We start from the raw sequence: 17639 nt of genomic DNA, 5'->3' as shown, positions 1-17639 counted from the left end.
GAAATCACTTCCTGTTAAATCTGACAGGATAAAGTTATTGCTAAATATACCTCTAGAATATACCTCTAAAATATACCAACGGAAATATAAGATATTCAATTTTGCATTTTTAAAATTAATTTTTTTTTTTTGAGACGGAGTCTCGATCTGTCGCCCAGGCTGGAGTGCAGTGGTGTGATCTCGGCTCACTGCAAGCTCCACCTCCTGGGCCGACGCCATTCTCCTGCCTCAGCCTCCCGAGTAGCTGGGACCACAGGTGCCCGCCTCTGCGCCCGGCTAATTTTTTGTATTTTTAGTAGAGACGGGGTTTCACTGTGTTAGCCAGGATGGTCTCGATCTCCTGACCTTGTGATCCACCCGCCTCAGCCTCCCAAAGTGCTGGGATTACAGGCGTGAGCCACTGCGCCCGGCCTTAAAATTAATTTTAATAATGTATTTTAATTAACCCAATGTATTAGTTTTCTGGAGCTGCCATAACAAAGTACCAAAAACTGGGTGGCTTAAAAAACAGAAATGTATTGTCTCACAGTTTTGGAGGCCAAAAGTCCAAGATCAAGGTGTCAGTAGGGTGAAGGCACTAGGGAAAGATCTATTCCAGGCCACTTTCCTAGGTTCTGGTAGTTCCTTAGCATATGGCAGTAGAGCTCTAACTTCTCATGGTTTTCTCTTTGTCTGTATGTCTTTCTATCCACGTTTCACTTTTTAAATTAGGACACAAGTCATATTAGATAGGGGCCCACTCTACTCCGGTATGACCTAATCTTAACTAACTATGTAGAAAGCAGAAGTCTAATTTCTTTTTCTTTTTTTTTTCTTTTTTTTTTTGAGACAGAGTCTCTCTCTGTCACCCAGGCTGGACTGCAGTGGCCAGATCTCAGCTCACTGCAAGCTCCGCCTCCCGGGTTTACGCCATTCTCCTGCCTCAGCCTTCCCAGTAGCTGGGACTACAGGCGCCCGCCACCTCGCCTGGTTAGTTTTTTGTGTTTTTTAGTAGAGACGGGGTTTCACCGTGTTAGCCAGGGTGGTCTTGATCTCCTGACCTTGTGATCCGCCCGTCTCGGCCTCCCAAAGTGCTGGGATTACAGGCTTGAGCCACCGCGCCCAGCCAGAAGTCTAATTTCTAAATAAGCTCACACTTGCAGGTACTAGGAGATAGAACATCAACATATGTACATTTTATTGTACGTTGATTACATATCAATAAAGCTGTGAAATGAAGCTAATTGTAAAAAGATTTAATACAGAAAGACAAATGGCATGAATCCCACCCATCATATTATCACGTCATGAATTTCAGGGGGTTATGTGAAAAATACATACACATGATTTATTATTATCTATATACTTTGATACCATTTACTTTTCTAATGAACTACTTATATTAGTTATCCATGACTGCATAATAAGTCATTGCAAAACTTACCAATTAAAGCTAACAAATATTTATTATGTCACAGTTTCTGTGGGTCAGGAATCCAAGAGCAGCTTAGCCTCATGGTTCTGGCACAGGGTACTCATGAGGTCACAGTCAAGCTGTTGGCGGGGACTGCCATTATTTGAAGCTTCAACTGGGGCTGGAGCATGCCATTCCAAGCTCATTCAGGTGGTTGCTCACTTAGGTAGCCTTAGCTCTTCCACATGTGGGCCTCTCCATAGGCTGCCTGTATATCCTACAAAATGTCTACTGGCTTTTTCGAAATACCTGTGTGTCCTCACAAAATGATACTTGGCTTCTGTGAAAAGTGGATTATGAGAGAGACAGAAAAAGAGGGACAGGGAGCCTAAGATGAAGTCATATGCTTTTACAACCTAATATTGGAAGGGATGTACCTTCATTTTTGCCATATTCTATTTTCACGAAGACAAACTGTGATATGATGTGGGAGCGATCTGCAGGGATGTGGATATATGAAGGTGGGATAATTAGAGGCTATTTTAGAGGCTGACTACCACAAAAGTATAACTGACATATGTACTTACCTACTCCTCCCTTATTCTTTTAAACTGCCACATACCGTCATGTAGCTCATAAACAGGCTCTTAACTATAAATATGTGACATATTTCCTAATTTTCTACATTAGAGATAATGAAGCAATGAAGATACAACTTTGCCAATGGGTGCAAATATTTGAGTAAGATAAATATCTAGAGTGGAATTGTTAGGGTTAAGAATAAACATTTAAGATGTAGATGCATTCTTCCAAATTTTTATTTCAAAACTTTTTACTGTTAGAGTAGGTAGACAGCCAGAAATGAGCAGGCAAGGGAGCCCCCTAGAAAAAGAAGCCCTGGAGATGCTGCCCACTATAGTCAGTGCTGCCCACTGACAGTCAACAAAAAGATAATGGCTAAATTGGTTACATCTGGCCTTATGGTTAGACTCCTCTAGCCCTGAAGGGGACTTATCAGGCCCTAGCTAGAGATAACTATGCTAGGGATTTTCCCCACTGGCAAACACAGACAGTCCTCCAAAAACTTGCCTTGGACTATACTTGTGCTCATTTTAACAGTAAAAACACACCCCTAGGTGGAGATTTTAAATGCTAATTAGACCTGCAACATGTATACCAGCATGTACAACCACAGAGCATGCATGCTCAAAGGGACCTCCCAACATGCTTGCAAGTGACACCCCCTCAAGCCTTTTCATGAATAATCACATAAGATTCTCATAGAGACAGTCACCCAGCACTACCTGCTGCTGGCTCATTCTTTTGAGCAACCCACTCTGACTCATCTTTCAGAGTATAATGTCTAATTAAATAGACACTACTACTACTATTTTTTCAGGCAGGCCAGCTTGGAGCTGTTTTCTACTCCTCTCTAGGAATGTACTTTGTCTTTCTTCAATAAACTCTGCTACTTAACCCTTGCTATGCGTCTTTTGGCTGAATTCCTTCTTCCAAATTAAGAAGAACCTAGGATTCCCGCATTGCCAGTAACAGTACTATAATTTCACATTCAAAACAAAAAAAAGATAATAGTGACCATTTTCTCAGACCTTCAGCAACACTGCACTACCAAATATTTAAAATAATACCAAAGGCTAAAAAAATCACAAATTAGAAGTTTGCATAGATGGAGGGACATGTGATAAAGGATATATAATAGGATGTTAAAAACAAAATCTAGATGGTGAGTTTGCAAGTATTCGTTTCCCAGGACTGCTGCAACAAATTATCACAAACTGGGTGGCACCAAACGACAGAAATTTGTTCTATCACAGATCTGGAAATTAGAAGTGTGAAATCAAGATGTCAGCAGGACCATGCTCCCACTAAAGGCTGCCCATGCTTCCACTAGGGAAGAATCCTTCTTTGCCTCCTCCTGCCTTCTGCTGACTACCAGATATCCTTGACTTTCCTTGGTCTTTGGCAACATGACTTGAGTCTCTGTCTACACCTTCAGATGGACTTCTTTTTAGTGTGTTTCTGTGTGTCCTCTCCTCATCTTTACATGGACAGCATTTGCCTTCACTTTATCCACAGGCTGTCCACCAAGCTGCAAGTGATAAGACAAACTGAATGCTTGCAGAAATATCTGATTAAAGACTAATACATCATCAACAACCCCAAAATGAGTATGTAAGATTCTCATTTGCAGAAATATCTGATTAAAGACTAATATATCAATATCCCAAAAATGAGTAAGATTTCTCATTTCACTATAAATATATGTAAATTAAATGAAATTTTTGAAACAAATGAGAGTATACAACCTCAACTTTTTATACACATAGCTCAGGATCTGGAACCAGTGAAACAGCCAGGGCACTTGATGGCATAAGTGTTATCCTCAGAAATCACAGACTCTGACAGGTGACCAAACCAGTAGACAAAGATGCCCTCAGCAGACAGAAAAGTAAGCTTTCAGTCACAAAGATTCCACTGGCAGAAGGATGGCTGTGGCAAAGTCCTGGCCAATTCTCTATATGTATAAGTGTCTCCATCTGTGTACATACATCCATCGTTAGTGTGTGTGTTGTTCTTGTTGTTCTTTGTGTGAAAAACAAATGTCAGCTAGAAGTCTATCCTGACACCCACCCTCCCACACACACTCCTGGTCAGTTTAACTCTTCAGTTTTCCCCAATGGATCCTCTCTCTCCCCACTTCAACCTCCATTGCCAGGTTGGTCTAACTAACCAGAACTCTCAAAATTCGTTCTCACATCCAGAATACACAGAAAACTCAAACATATCAACAGTAAGCAATCCCTGGAACACACACACACACACACACACACACACACACACAAACAGCTGACCACCACCGCATACAAATACCATCTAAACCCATTAACGAGTGGGCAAAGAACACATAGGAATGGCCAACCAATACATGTCTGAAGAAAATGCTCAACATCACCAATTATCAGGGAAATGCCAATTGAAACCACGATGAGCTGTCATCTTACCCCAATTAGGATGACTATCATTAAACAGAAGGAAAAATAACTGATCCTGGCAAGGAGGTAGACAAAAGGGAAGACTTTGACACCATTGGCAGGAAGGCAAATAAGTACAGCCATCATGAAAAATAGCATGGAGATTTCTCAAAACAAAACAAAACAAATCCCTGCCCACTCTGATAACTAAAGGTAGAGCTACCATTGAATCCAGCAATCCCACAGCTGGATATTTATCCAAAGCAAAGGAAATCCAGATATCAGAGGAATATCTGAACCCCCGTGTTTAATGCAGCACTATCCACAACTGCAGAAACATCAAATCAACCTAAGTGTCCATCAGTCAGGAAATGAAAAAAAAAATGTGGCATATATACACCATGGAATACTGTTTGGCCATACAAAAGAAGAAAATCCTCTCATTTGCAGCAACATGGATAGAACTGGAGGTCACGATGTAAGATCAAATGAGCCAAGCACAGAAAGAAAGGGCATGTTCTCACTCCTATATGGGAGCTCAAAAAGTTCACCTTGTCGAGGTAGAGAGTAGAATAGTAGATACCAGAGGCTGGAGAGGGTGTGTGGGTGACTGTGGTGAAGAGAGGTTTGTGGCAGACTGCCACAGTTACTACTTGAGACCATCGCTACAGCAGTTACTACTGTTACTGCTTGAGACCATCGCTACAGCAGTTACTACTGTTACCACTTGCCCATCATTACAACCGAACAAAGGGACAAACACAGGAATGATAATGAATAACAAAACAAACTATCTTAAAGGGGAACCGGGAAAGAAGAGGGCTCCCTGCTTCTAGTGAGCAAAGGCGGCCCCTGAGCTTCTACAGCCCTTTGTATTTATTGGGTAACAAGAGTAAGGAGAAGGAGGTAATGATTGGTCAGCTGCTTAATTGATCACCGGTTCATATTGTTACTGACAGGGTTCAATTATCCCTAATCATAAGAAACATTTGTGCAGCCTCCAATATCTTTTTGTTTTGAAATCAGTTGAGCAAGGCAATTGCAGGCTGTGCAACCCTTCATTGTCGGTTGGTGATCCAGCTTCATTTTTCTTAGCCCTTATTCAAAATAGAGTTGCTCTGGTTTGAATGCTTCTTACATATTTCCCCCTTCCCTTTTACAAGAGTACCCTTCATTCTACGGGTTGCAGAAGGATGAAGGTCCGTCTTCTGCAACTTCTTCATACTGAATAGAGGTGATTATATTCCTACCTATTAGAGTCTCTTGTATTCAGGGTAGAGAGGAGTTCAGTCACAAAGCATTGGTCCATTAAGCATCGATTGTACCTCTGAGTTCAAGCAAAAGGTGAAACCCTGGTGCTGTAGCAGTTTCTCAGCTTCCTGTGTGGTTTTCCTGATCTGTCCCCATGTTATGGGGGTTGATGTCAGTGTGACTCCAGTTGGTCCTCGTTCCATCTTTGCATTCAAATTCAACTGGTTCATGGCTCATACTGGGGGAACCAGGTCCATGGTTGGGATCCATGGGTCCCTCCAGTCTCCCGTTCCATGGTCATACACACCTTGAGGACACCCACATGGTTTGTTCATCTTCTGTGAAGACACAAGCATACCCTCATCCCCACGTTAGTAAATCTACTGAAACAAAGGCAAAGGCTCTTGTGGTTGTAGCCAGGAGGCATGCTGTTGCTTAGCATTTGTTCTACAAGCTATAACTCAGCTTCTGCCTCTTTGGTTAATTACCGTGGGGTAAAACTTTCCACTGATGAGAGACGGGCTCTTTCTGATTAACAGAAGACACAGAAAAAGCAAATGAAGACTGATCTTTCTCGTAAACAATCCTCAAGATCTATTACCACGGGAGACTTTTTCCCGTATCCATAAGCCCACAAAACTTTTCTTCAATCTACACTGCACAAGTGGGTCTATGAGATGCTATGGGTTGTGATAGATAAATCTCTTAGGTGTGCTTCCAAATCCCTGACCTCCTCACTCCTTGCATAGAGAAGGGTACAATTTACAGGGAATAAGCAACAACTGAGCAATATACTCTCTCAGTTCAAAAACCCAAAGATCTTGTGACATTACCACTACCTGAATTTCTCCTTCACAATCAAAATCAACAACTCCTGGGCCTGTAAGTTAAGACAGCTTTTACCAAAATCAATCCAATGTATCTTGTTGGCAAAGATCCCCAAATACCAATGGGAATCTTAGTGAGTTTGTTTCCTCTAATTAACATAATTTGTTCTCTAGGAGATCTAATCCTGCATTTCCAGGTGTTCCCAGGGAGAGGGAATCAATGTGCCTCCAGTAACCTCCCCTGAGACAGAGTTGTGGTCTGGACAGGGAATGCCCTCATAGTTTGAGGTACCTGGGTCCAGGCACCCTTCTCGTTTCCCAACAGGGGGATGCCATTTTGATGAAATTTTGAGCGGCATTGATTAGCCCAATGATTTCCTTTATTACAAGGAGAGCAAACTCCTGGCGTTTTTTCTGTTAAGACGGGAACTGTGTTACAAGATCCCTTTTTCCCAGAGGTATGACAGCCTTCTTTTTTGAAATGTCCAATTTTTCTACACTTATAACACTTTCCCACTTTAGGGCTTGACCTTTGGTTTCTTTTAGAGCTGTCAGCTACCAAAGCAGCCATTACTTGAGTCAATACTGCAGAGCAAAGAAACTCAGTTCCCACATCTTGATAAGCTCAGAGAAAACCTCCCAAGTCCCCTGCACACCTCGCAGGTGCCAGCACATGTTTACAATCCATGAAAGCCAAAGCTAAAGGTAGCCTTTCTGTAGTCACAAAAGATGGTACAAGCCAATTTTCATTCTCCCTCTCGTGTTCACTACTTTCTATAGGTGCTATAGGTGGGGCAAAAAAATTCTCTTAAACCCTGAAATAATGACAAGAAGATGGTATGTACCCAACTCCAAACAAAAAAAGAGAAAAGAAATAACCAAACTCTTCCTCATGTTACTCTGATTAAAAAACTTCCCATTCTTTGTACCTCTAGGGCACTGACCAGTACCTTTTTAGAGCACTGACCTTATGTTGCTGCTGGCAGACTTGTAATGGGATTTCTCGTTTATCTGGTTGGTTTTAGTTTTTTCTGTTAATTTTTTCTGTTCCAGCACCCCTTCCTTGTTCAAGTCCCTATAGGATCCTATCTGTCCCTGCAAATGTCTGCTAGTCTTTGCTAGTCTCTATTTTTGTACTTCTTTGGGATACTGACCTTATATTGCTAGTTTTTCCTAGTCTTTATCTATCCTTATCTGTCCTTATCTGTCGCTGCTTATCTCTACTTATCTCTACTTGTCCCTGCAGGCCTTTTTCAGGTCCCTTCAGGTTTCTTTTTGCCCCTGATAGTCCCTGTTCAGGAGCCACTTGTGGCAGACTGCCACAGTTACTACTTGAGACCGTCACTACAGCAGTTACTACTGTTACTGCTTGAGATGGTAATTATGTCTGGTAAAATGACAGAAATGATAACAAAAACAAAAAAAAGAAACTATCTTAAAGAAAGGGGAACCAGGGAAGAAGAAGAGATTTCCCTGCCTCTAGTGAGCAAAGCAGCCCTTGAGCTTCTACAGCCCTTTGTATTTGTTGGATAACAAGAGTAAGGAGGAGGAGGTAATGATTGGTCAACTGCTTAATTGATCACAGGTTCATATTGTTACTGACAGGCTTCAATTATATGTAATCATAAGAAACATTTGTATGGCCTCCAACAAGGTTGGTGAAATAGGTACGAGCATGTGGTTAGATGGAAAGAATACGTTCTAATGTTCCATAGCAGAGTAGGGCAACTATAGGTAACAAAGATATATTAGAGTTGTTTCCAAAGACAGATACCCACGGGATGGATGTCCTACATCCCCTCACTGGATCACTACTGGATCACTACACAATATACACATGTTACAACATATCACAGGAATCTCATTAATATCATGTCCAGATGAAGAAAAACATCATAATGCTAAAAGAGTCGTTTTCACAGCTCCTCCTCCCCAGCACCATAGCCTATGGTCTCAGCTCCTCAGGTTCTGCTGGCATCCCTGCCAAAGCTGCTGACACATGCGGAGCCCAATCATGAACCCTGGACTCAGGGTCTGGTACACCTTGGAAAAGCCAGAGAGCTTGCTGGCGTGAGTGGCTCTTGCAAGTGGCCCAATTATTAGGCACAGATCTCTCGCAGCTGAGAGAGAAGCCACCTGTCAGCCACCAGGCTTGGCTTGGTGGAAGCAGTGCTGCTGGAGTCCTGACCCAATCAGTGGCAAGATACAAGTGACAGTGTGTGGTGCTGATGGTAGTGGTCGTGATGGTGGTGGTTGTGGTGGGTCCACTGGTGGCCATGATGATACAGGAGGTAGAAAGAAATTATTTAGGCAGATAGTGAGGGTAAAAGAGTCCTCAACAGAGCTTCTCTTTTAACAAAAAGCAGCCCAAGAAATTATTTTTTCCTAACAAAGAGCAGCCTAAAACATTGAGCTGCAAACATACATAAGCAAGCTGGAAGTTTGCACGGGGGGAATGCCAGCAGCTGTGCTAATAGAAAAGGGCTACCCGGGGGCCAGGCATATCCAACATTCAGGTACCATCTTCCCTTTTTTTTTGTTACCACATGTACAGTAAAGGAACAGGCGACATGGCCCAGCTCAGGAAGAAGACCCACTTGCATAATAAAATATTAGGGTGGGGAAGGCCAGAAATTTGCATCCTAGGCAAATGGCATACCTAGTCCTAACCAGTTTTTTCACCTATGCAAATGGTAGACCTAGTCCAACCAATCTTTCATGCCCCATGTAAATCAAACACTGCCTCCTCACCAGATATCTATAAAACCCCGTGTTTCACTGCAGATCTGGAAACCCATTTCTCTAGGACCCCTCTCTCTAGCAGAGAGCTATTCTTTTTCTTTCACCCATTAAACTTCTGATCTTAACCTCATTCTCTGTGTGTTCACGTTCTTGATTTCCTTTACTGTGAGACAACAGACCTTGGGTATCACCTCAGACAATGAGGCCATTTCATTGTGGAGGCCCATCTAGGATCCAAAGTAGATTCATCAGAAGGGTGAGGATAGGAGCAGACTCCAAATATTTACTTTCATTTCAGGGCCTTCTGCCCTCGATTTTAATATCAAACTAAAAACTGAGTGTCTGATGACCAGTTAAAAACCTTTAAAGTGGCCACGGATCTCAAGACCCAGACGACAGACTTGGTGGGGGGAACTTAGCAAATACCCCAGTGGCCTCAGAGTGCTGGGAAAGTTGGCTCTGTTTAAACCGGTTTCCTTCATGGAGAGCCTAGCTGTCATGTGCGGCTGGAAAAGGTCCAGAGGCAACTGATGGTTCCAGGCCAGGGCCACACCCCGGTATTACCTGAAGGCTTCTGGACTAACCCGAGCTTCCAACTGCCACACTGTTGGATGTCAGCAACAGGATCTCCAGCTTTTTCTATGGCAATTTTCCTGCTTTCCTGTCCATAATCACCATGTCTCTTATCCAATCTCTGTGTGCAATGCTGTGGGAATTTATACAGCTCAGGAAAATAATCCTGTTAGTCAAGATCAACAAATGCCATAGTAACCAGGAATATAGCTCAAGGGAATGCCATTTCTGTGATTTTTCTGGGAACAAAAGGTTTCGCACCACCACCCCACCCTTGCCCCCACTAAACATCTCTCTCTCTCCCCTTGGTTTAGAGAGCACATGATATTTAAACAGCACCACCTAGTGGAATAGAAATCCTCTCCATGAGTCATCTTGGGAAGGCCCTTTGCTGAAACACTCTATTTTCTAATTCTCCACCCTTTTTTCTCCCTTCTACTAGAGACCAGGCTGTATGTCCCATCTATGAATAGGAAAACTCAACAGTGAGAGAAAAATGTCCTCCAAAACCAAATTTTAGCCCCAATACTATTCCATCAGCAGAAAAACCACCATTTGATTCCTACAGTCTTTTAAGACACCTATTTTCCTTCAACTAAAATGGTACTTAAATAATAAGGAGATTTTTATGTCCAGAAGTTGACTACAACCACTGCCTAAGAATAAAAGCTTTAATGCAGGCCACAATAGCAGATTATAGAACTCAACTGAGTACACTCCCTCTATTAATGGGCCTTGCCAAATACAATTGTTACATATTCTTTCCTGAGATCCATCTATCAGAGAGCCACACAGATCACACAAGTCTAGGAAGTCAAAGGGAAATCACAAGTGGAGGACTAGAATCGCATGGGTGAGCATGACTAACTCCATCATTTGGCTCCTCTGGATCCATGGCTGCAGGTCACGCCTGCATCCATGGGTGGCACCTTTAGTGGATGCCAGGGCCCAGGGAACCAAGGAGGGAAAACAGTTGGGAGCATGCTCCCACTGTCTTCCTCTCTACCTTGGGCCACTCGAAAGGAAAGAGGGAACAAAGGACTCCTTTTGAGTACATTCTAAAGCACTGAGACTCCTTTGACCCTGAAACTCTGCTTTTGCGCAAGGGCAGGACCTTCTTATTCGACTTTTTCAAGCATTGCACAATCGACCCAGTTATTTTAGTAGTCATATCACGCAGGCCCAAAGGGAATGATTCCCTAAAACTAGAGAAGCAGCTCCTGGGGGAACCATCTGAGGCAGCAATTGAGTGTCCTGGCCCTTTTTGTCCCCCCTTATTCAGAGCCCCTTCCAACTTTGTCATCAGCTCCTCCAGTTCCAACATCTCCACAACTCCCTACTCTCCCAACTTTGCTCTTACCCCTACAGGAAATGCCCAGTGAAGGTGACACCATCTTAGGGTTCAAGTTCCCTTCTCATTGCAGGACCTTAGGCAAATAAAGGGAGAATTAGGCTGATTTTCTGATGACCCTGATAGGTATACACAAGCTTTCCAAAATGTAACTCAGGTGTTTGACCTCACATGAAGGGATGTTATGCTGCTCTTAAACCAAACCCTAACCACAGCTGAAAAATAGTCAGCTCTACAGACAGCAGAGAAGTTTGGAGATGAGGAATATGTCTCCTAGAGTAGGCCAAAAAGGAAAAGAGAAAATATGGAAGGCGAAGAAACAGGGGAATCATCATTCCCAATAGGAAGAGAGGTGGTACCTCTTGACAACCTTGAATGGAACTCCAATGACTCCAAAGATGAGTGGAAAAGGAAACACTTTTTTTTTTTCTTTCTTTCTTTTTTTTTTTATTATTATACTTTGAGTTCTAGGGTACATGTGCATAACGTGCAGGTTTGTTACATATGTATACTTGTGCCATGTTGGTGTGCTGCAACCATCAACTCGTCAGCACCCATCAACTCGTCATTTACATCAGGTATAACTCCCAGTGCAATCCCTCCCCACTCCCCCTCCCCATGATAGGCCCCGGTGTGTGATGTTCCCCTTCCTGAGTCCAAGTGATCTCATTGTTCAGTTCCCACCTATGAGTGAGAACATGCGGTGTTTGGTTTTCTGTTCTTGTGATAGTTTGCTAAGAATGATGGTTTCCAGCTGCATCCATGTCCCTACAAAGGACACAAACTCATCCTTTTTTATGGCTGCATAGTATTCCATGGTGTATATGTGCCACATTTTCTTAATCCAGTCTGTCACTGATGGACATTTGGGTTGATTCCAAGTCTTTGCTATTGTGAATAGTGCTGCAATAAACATACGTGTGCATGTGTCTTTATAGCAGCATGATTTATAATCCTTTGGGTATATCCCCAGTAATGGGATGGCTGGGTCATATGGTACATCTAGTTCTAGATCCTTGAGGAATCGCCATACTGTTTTCCATAATGGTTGAACTAGTTTACAATCCCACCAACAGTGTAAAAGTGTTCCTATTTCTCCACATCCTCTCCAGCACCTGTTGTTTCCTGACTTTTTAATGATCATCATTCTAACTGGTGTGAGATAGTATCTCATTGTGGTTTTGATTTGCATTTCTCTGATGGCCAGTGATGATGAGCATTTTTTCATGTGCCTGTGGGCTGTATGAATGTCTTCTTTTGAGAAGTGTCTGTTCATATCCTTTGCCCACTTTTTGATGGGGTTGTTTGTTTTTTTCTTGTAAATTTGTTTGAGTTCTTTGTAGGTTCTGGATATTGGAAACACTTTTTAATGTGCATATTGGAGGGCCTACAAAGAACTAGGGCCAAACCTCTTAATTACTCTAAACTGTTCATGAATATGCAAAAAGCCAGATGAGAATGCCTCAGCCTTTATGGAAAGGCTGCGAGATGCACTAATAAAACACACCTCCTTATCCCCTTATTCAGTTGAGGGATGGCTGATCCTAAAGAACAAGTTTATTACACAGGAGCTCCTGATATTAGAAAGAAACTGCAGAGTCAGGCTATAGGACCAGATAGGACCTTGGAAAACCTCCTGAGGGTGACCACCTCGGTCTTTTATAATAGAGACCAGGAAAAGCCCCAGGAGAAAGACAGAAAACACAAGAGAAAGACAGAGTCTCTAGTAGCTGCTTTGCAAGCTTGCAAAGTCCGGGATCCCCAAGGTGCATCCACGAGTGGCTACCAGTGTGGCAAGTCAGGGCACTTTAAGAAAGATTGTCCAGGCAGCAAGAAGAAGCCACCTCAACTCTGTCCAGCTGGTATCAGGGACCACTGGAGATTAGACTGTCCCCAGAGATGGAGGTCACTGGGTTCAGAACCAATCTCACAGACGGTCCAACAGGACTGATGGGCCCCAGAGCTCAAACCCCTGGCTCCAGAGGCTCAAACTTCCATTTCTGCTCAGGAGCCCCAGGTGATTCTGGAAATTGAAGGCAGGAGGGTAGACCTCCCTCTGGACACTGGATCCAGTCTCTCTCTTCTCTTTTCCAATCCAGGCCTCCCCTCTTCCCATAGCATGACCAAGATGGGCATCTCAGGAAAGATTCTAACCTAATATTTTTCTCAGCTCATTACTTGCAGTTAAGGGGACCTATTATTTACACATGTCTTCTTAATCGTGCCTGAAAGTCGCACTCCTTTACTAGATAGAGACAGTTTAGCTCATATGGCCGCCAGCATCCTTATAGCCCCAGAAGAAACTCTTTGTCTTTCCCTGGTTGAAGCTAATATTAATACAAAAGTATGGGCAACTGAAGGAAGAATAAGGTCGAGTTTTAATCACTAGGCCGGTCCAGATCAACCTTAAGGATCCTACTTCTTTTCCTAACCAGAGAAAATATCTCCTAAAGTCAGAAGCTAGGAAAGGGCTATAAGCCATTATTAATAACCTGAAAATGCAGGACCTCCTCAAACCCTGTAAAAGCACCTGCAACACCCCAATATTAGGAGTACAAAAACCCAATGGGGAATGGAGACTAGTTCAGGACCTCTGCCTCATTAATGAGGCCACAGTCCTAATTCATCCAGTGGTCTCTAATTCCTATGCCTTGCTAACTCAAATACCTGAGGGAACTAATGGTTCACAGTCCTAGATCTAAAGAATGCCTTTTTCTGTATACCATTACATCCTAACTCTCCATACCTGTTTGTCTTCTAAGTTCTGGCCAAACAACCCAGCTAACATGGATGGTGCTGCCTCAGGAATTTCAATATAGTCTTCACTTGTTTGGAAAGGCACTATCAAAGGACCTCTCTGAGTTTTCTCATCCTCAGGTCAGGGTTTTGCAATATGTAGATGACATCCTGCTCTGTGTCCTAACTGAGGAAGCTTCTCAGGAAGACACAGAAGCTCTTCTTAATTTCCTATCTGACAAAGGATATGAGGTTTCAAAATCCAAGGCCCAGCTTTGGCAAACCTCAGTGAAGTATCTGGGTTTACTGTTGTCTGAAGGGACTAGAGCATTAGGGGTAGAAATGATTGAACCTATTTCTTCCTTCCCCCTTCCTAAGACCCTCAAGCTACTAAGAGGATTTTGGGACATGACAAGATTTTGCAGACTATAGATACCTGGGTATGGTGAGATAGCTCATCCCTGATAACACCTTACAAAAGAAACTCAGGTAGCTAAAACTCATTTCTTAACCTTGGAACCTGAAGTTCAAAAGGCCTTTAACCAGCAAAAACAAGCCTTACTTAAGGCACCAGCCCTCAGCCTTCCCACAGGGAGGGCTTCAATCTTTATATGTTAGAAAGGAAGGGAATGGCACTGGGAGTTTTAACTCAAGCCCAAAGATCAGCTCAACAACCAGTGGGCTACCTGAGTAAGAAACTTGATTTGGTAACTAAAGAATGGCCAGCACGTCGCCGAGCAGTAGCAGCAGTGGTCCTGCTGGTACCAGAGGCTACCAAGTTACCCCTGGGAAATGGCAAAACTCTATATACCTCCACATAGTGTAGCAGGATTGCTGTCCTCTAGGGGAAACCTTTGGCTAACGGATAGACAGCTCTTTAAATATTAGGCTCTGCTGTAAGAAGGGCCTTCAATCCAGTTAAAAACTTGCTGTCACCTAAACCCAGCTGCTGTCCATCCCTAGAAAACTGGGAAACCTAAAGATAACTGTGAACAAGTGGTACAGACCTCTGCAGCCAGGGAGGATCTCATGGAAACCCCCCTAGAAGATACAGACTGTACTTTCTTCAAGGATGGAAGTTCCTTTGTGGAGCAAGAACTCCATCAGGTAGGATATGCCTTAGGCACTCTAAATGATGTTATTTAACGTGTGTCTTTCTCTCCAGGCACAAGCACACAACTAGCTAAACTGGTATTTCTTACAAGAGCACTAGAATTAAACAAAGGAAAGGTAGCTAACATTTAAACTGACTCCACCTATGCTTCCTTAGCTCTTAATGCACATGCTGCCATTTGGAAATAAACTCACTTTCTTAACACTAACGGCTGTACTTATTTGTCTTCCCGAGATAGGTTTCTAAGTATTCCCTTTTATCGACCTCCTCTCCAAATTCAGTTATTTTCCCTTCTGGTTAAAAATCGCCATCCTATCTGGGGTAAAATGCAATCTCATCGTGGTTTTGATTTACATTCCCTGACGACTGGACATACTGAGCATTTTCTTCATATACCTGTTAGCTGGCCATTACTATGTGTTTATTGCACAGATTCTAATAAGATTAGGTGGCATGCACATGTGCCAGCAGTTGCCCGTTTGCGTGTGTGTCTGTGCCTATATTTGTGCAAGGCGGAGTGCCTGCATGTATGCAAGCTCCCACTTACAGTTGACAAGTTTAAGTTTCTCGCCTATTCTAGATGTGAAAATGAATCTTGAGAGGTCCCAAGAGTTAGACCAACCTTGCAACAGACGTTGAAGCACGGAGATACAGGAGCTCCTGGGGAAAAGCCAACAGCCAAGCAAACCAAAGCATGTGTGGAAAGTCAGGGTTTAAGATAGATTTCTAGGTGACATTTATTTCCCATGTCTTCACCTACTCTATCTTATCTCTAAAGGGCAAGGAACATAAGGAGATGGCACCTATCTGCAACACCTATATTTGCTGTGGAATTTCTTCCCAGCCCCTCCATAGAACAGCTCTCCAAACCTCTATTTATCCCTGCATTGATCTTGTTGTGGGGTTGATTTCCTCACTAAAAAGCAGAGCTCAGTTGACTTACTGCCAAAAAACTCTTTAGGGTCAAAGTGGACGTCCAACCAACTGCACAAACCTGTCATGTGTCATTCATGGGATCCTGGCACAGTTGGATCACCTGCAGAGACCAGATCCTATCGGGGATAGAGATGTTTGCCAGCCCCACAGGAGGCTGGCTTGCTCGTCAGCATGATGTGGGTGGATGTCAATGGGTGACAGTGACGAAGGAAGGTGCACATTCCCGTGGCTGCAGTCCACCCCAAACTGGGGCAAGGGGCTGACACCAAAGAAAGGACAGAAGCATGCTGCATGCTGGGAGGTGGGAGAAAGAGTCCAGGGTGTCCAGGGGGTGCAAAGACTGACTAGTAAGATCTGGGAGTGAGGCTGTCCAGCCAGAAGGAGGTTGGTCAGATGCCTAGTGCATGGGGTCATGTTCCGAGCTGGCTGTGCCAGCTACCTGTGTGATATAGGGGATGCCAGCTAGTGACACAACCTGAAGTAGGCCAGGACTGGGGGATGTGAATCATGTGAGACAGGGGCATTGATGGTGAGAGGGAGAGTTGCCTAAGAGAGAGACATTGAGAGTGAGAGAAAGAGAGACAGAGACAGAGAGAGAGAGGTGTGTGAGTGTGTGTGTGTGTGAGAGAGAGAAAGGGCGGGTGGGGGTGAGACAAAGGGAGGGCTGAGCCTGAAGGCTGCACAGAACAGTACATTTAGAGCGGGTTGGTCTAGGCAGGAAGGAAGTCTGTGTGGTCAAAGGGGACCCCCACAGTGGAGACTGGGATGCTACATGGGCCGGTCGGTCAGAGTATGGAGTGGGGCTGGGGCGAGGTAGCAAGCAGCCCAGGGTGGGGCAGACATCGTGACAGAGCGACTGGAGGCCACGTGCCACGTACCAAAGGGGTAGGGAATGCAAGTGGACCCCAGACATAAATAAGCCGTCTTTAGGACGCACATTCAGGTCTCAGGCATGTGCCAGGGGCTGAGATGAAAAGAGGTCCGAGGGACAGAAACAAGGCAGCATCCTCCACTAAAGAGGTGGTCTGGGATTAGGTAGGGAGATGCGACAGGGCAGTGATGGTGCGGGCAGAATGAGGGGAGTGTGGAGTAGCCGAAATACGGTGAATGTAGACGGTGCACGTGCCACGCGTATACTCCTGTGGTCGCGTTAAGGACTGTGTGACCCCTAGGAGAAACAGACGAGTTACTCCCGGGAGTGGCGACTTCCTTGCTACTAGAAGAGCATTTTCGGGATGTGAGGAGCCAGCGAGGTGGGGAGAGAGAGACAAAGAGGTAGAGGTGGTGAAGGGTGAAGAGAAGAGGTGGGGCGAGTGGGTGCAAGCCCGTGGTGCCTGGCGATATTCCTTGAAGTGAAATGCGTCGGGCAGAGGTGGTGGCAGGGTAGTGAAGAGAAACAGGACCAGGAGGTTGCCAAGGGCTGGTGTCTGGCGTGCTTTCGTGTTTGGAGGGGTTGTTTTTACCAAGGAAGTGGGGAGGGGTCAGCCTCATCCGCAAGTCAGAGAGGCACGGAAGAAAGGGCAGAGGGGCATCGCGCGTGGGAGCGCAGCCGTTGCAGGACACGCTGGCGCGCCCGGAGTGTAAGGAGGCGGCAGAGGCGAGCGCAGCTCCATTTGGAGCAGCAGCAGCACCAAAATGGGAGGGCGTGCTGCATGGGCCGGGAATCGAACCCGGGCCTCCCGCGTGGCAGGCGAGAATTCTACCACTGAACCACCCATGCACC

At 44.4% G+C, this 17639-nt stretch overlaps 1 non-coding gene across 1 annotated transcript; it reads right to left on the bottom strand.

Moving 5' to 3' along the window:
- Positions 1-17565: 17565 nt before the first annotated feature.
- On the bottom strand, positions 17566-17636 carry TRNAG-GCC. The gene has a single exon. It is a non-coding gene; the product is annotated as a tRNA-Gly (tRNA).
- Between the last annotated feature and the right edge of the window lie 3 nt (positions 17637-17639).

This window comes from Theropithecus gelada, chromosome 1 (assembly GCF_003255815.1).
Source record: "Theropithecus gelada isolate Dixy chromosome 1, Tgel_1.0, whole genome shotgun sequence".
NCBI classification, from domain to species: domain Eukaryota; kingdom Metazoa; phylum Chordata; class Mammalia; order Primates; family Cercopithecidae; genus Theropithecus; species Theropithecus gelada.
The sequence above is the reverse complement of the archived record's forward strand: the minus strand, read 5'-3'. Positions and strand labels throughout refer to the sequence as shown.